This window comes from Lucilia cuprina, chromosome 6, assembly GCF_022045245.1.
Source record: "Lucilia cuprina isolate Lc7/37 chromosome 6, ASM2204524v1, whole genome shotgun sequence".
NCBI lineage: Eukaryota > Metazoa > Arthropoda > Insecta > Diptera > Calliphoridae > Lucilia > Lucilia cuprina.
The window spans coordinates 57,154,452-57,157,509 of record NC_060954.1 but is presented as its reverse complement, the minus strand read 5'-3'; positions in this window follow the sequence as shown (position 1 = coordinate 57,157,509).

Here is a 3,058-nt window from a genome sequence, read left to right as displayed (position 1 = left end):
AGACTATAGACTAGACTATAGACTAGACTATAGACTAGACTATAGACTAGACTATAGACTAGACTATAGACTAGACTATAGACTAGACTATAGACAAGACTATAGACCTGACTATAGACTATTTTATAGACTAGACTTTTGACTGGACTATAGACTAGAATATGGACTATAATATAGAATAGTCGTGGTGTGGACCTCCAGCTTACTGTTTTTTAAGAGCACTGTTATTTGCCGCCAGAAATTCATAGAAGTTATAAATGCATACTTAATCTTTTAGTTTGTTTAATTTACACAATTACTTTTAAGAATTATTACCACATTCATTTCATTTGAAATTTTTATTCAATAACTATTGTTTAGAGATTTGCCTTGTTTTTGAATATTTCGTTTATTACATAGTTGGTAAATATAAATATGTCTAGTAAAACATTTACATCACATTTTGAATTGACATTTTTTTGCCTAATATTGATTTTATGCAATTTTTGCTAAACAAATATTTGCGCAAATTTTTATTCAAGTACCGCTTGGTTAAATTAGAAATTGTGCAAAAATTGTACCTAATAGAAAATTTTTACTAAAAAAATAATAAAAAATCGGAAATTTATCAAAAAAGGCTTTTCTATACGTTTTTAAACAATTGAGTTTTTTCCGAAAATAGTCGAATGGATGATGGTGTAAGTAAAGTTTAAAAATAAAAACTGTCCTCTGTTTCAAAATTATTTCAAAGTTCACTTTGCTAAATTATTTTACACAGGTACATACATCTCGTGCGCTAAAAAACAAATTGTTTATGACTTTTTTTTTTTTGCAAAAATATATTCTCTGTCAACGCACATAGTTTTTTGCTTTTCAGTAGTTTTTGTTTTCACTTCAACAAATCGATTACTAAATAAATACTAAGTAAGTTATTTACGTTTTATTATTATTGTTCAATATTTACCAACTTACAAGTGTTCTAAACGAAGTGTAACTTTTATTGCTAATTAGCATATGATTGTCAAATATTTTCGTATTGAAAACAAAAGTTAAAATTTGCAATTCTGTTTACTTGCAAACGCATTAAACCGCCACTAATAACTAATTAACTGAACGTTTAGTTTGTTAGAAAACTTTTTGATTTACTGTTTAAAAAGGGAGCGAACAAAAAAATTATAGCGAATATTCCAGAAATTCTAATGGCATTTAACAAAATAGATATAGCAATTATTCTACTGTTCTAAGTATGAAGAAATAACCTTGACTGAAGTGACTTTACACATCAGTTTACTTAGGGACACTAAACTGCATTTTGTATTCCTAATCCTGTTCAGTAGTAAAAACTCAATTACCCTAATGGGTACATGTCCACCTTTAAAACTAAAGGGTAATTGAAAACTACAAAGTAATATTTTCGTTGTTAAAAAAAAACTATTGCATATGTAAGGGAGTTATAAAAATACATTACACTTAACCCTCTCTATTTATTCTATACACATAGATAGATAAGTAGATAGATAGATAGATAGATAGATAGATAGATAGATAGATAGATAGATAGATAGATAGATAGATAGATAGATAGATAGATAGATAGATGGATAAATAGATAGGTAGATAAATAGGTAGATAGATAGATAGATAGATAGTTAGATAGATAGATAGATAGATAGATAGATAGATAGATAGATAGATAGATAGATAGATAGATAGATAGATAGATAGATAGATAGAAAGATAGATAGATAGATAGATAGATAGATAGATAGATAGATAGATAGATAGATAGATAGATAGATAGATAGATAGATAGATAGATAGATAGATAGATAGATAGATAGATAGATAGATAGATAGATAGATAGATAGATAGATAGATAGATAGATAGATAGATAGATAGATAGATAGATAGATAGATAGATAGGTAGATAGATAGATAGATAGATAGATAGATAGATAGATAGATAGATAGATAGATAGATAGATAGATAGATAGATAGATAGATAGATAGATAGATAGATAGTTAGATAGATAACAGATAAAAAGATAAATTGATAAATAAATAAATAAATAAATAAATAAATAAATAAATAAATAAATAAATAAATAAATAAATAAATAGACAGATAGATTAATTGATATTTCATGTTGTACTTACTATAGTTTTCTACCAATTAAATAAAACGTTTGCAAATGTATTATATATTTTATTTATTTTTAAACATTTTTTCTATAACACCAACAAACAATAATACAAGAATATCATATATAATAAGATATTTACAAAACAATTAACAAAGGAATATATATTGATGAATTTATTATAATTATGTTGAGCCCAAGGATAAAATAATGTATAATAGGTACTTTTTAATAAAATGGGACAAATACATGACTTCTATCAAATAAAACGATGATCCTCAAGGTAAGGTTAACTATAATATTGATTGTAAAATATATTGTACGGATGAAATTAATACTTAAACAAGAAATAAATGAAAATGAATAGTTATAAGTTCTTAAATTAAAACACAAAATTCTTAAGAAATTAATCAGCCAAATACATCATTTATAAAGTCCATAACTCCAAGTTTTTTAATTAACCAATAGGCGAAATAGCAACAGATAATGGTTTTGCAAACACGATCCAAAACATACATGCTGAAAGTAGTCGAATAAAAACGGAATATATATTAGTTAAAACCGATTTTTAAAACTAAAATTTTAATTTATTTTGCTTGACTTACCATCTTAATTGAACACGAGCTTTGGGTAAAGTACATAAAGGTTCCTTCACAACATATTGTCGACCACCCAAAATGCAACTCTTTAAATAATCAGAATCGTCGATATCTTCAGTGTTGATTTTGAAACTAAATAAACCAATAATAAGAATAAACAAGTAGTAATTTTAGAGATTAAATAAAAAAATGGATTTTTTGATTCAGTTCTAGTTCAGTATTAGTTCTTTCTAGTTCAGTTCTAGTTCATTTCTAGTTCAGTTCCAGTTCAGTTCTAGTTCAGTTCTAGTTCAGTTCTAGTTCAGTTCTAGTTCAGTTCTAGTTCAGTTCTAGTTC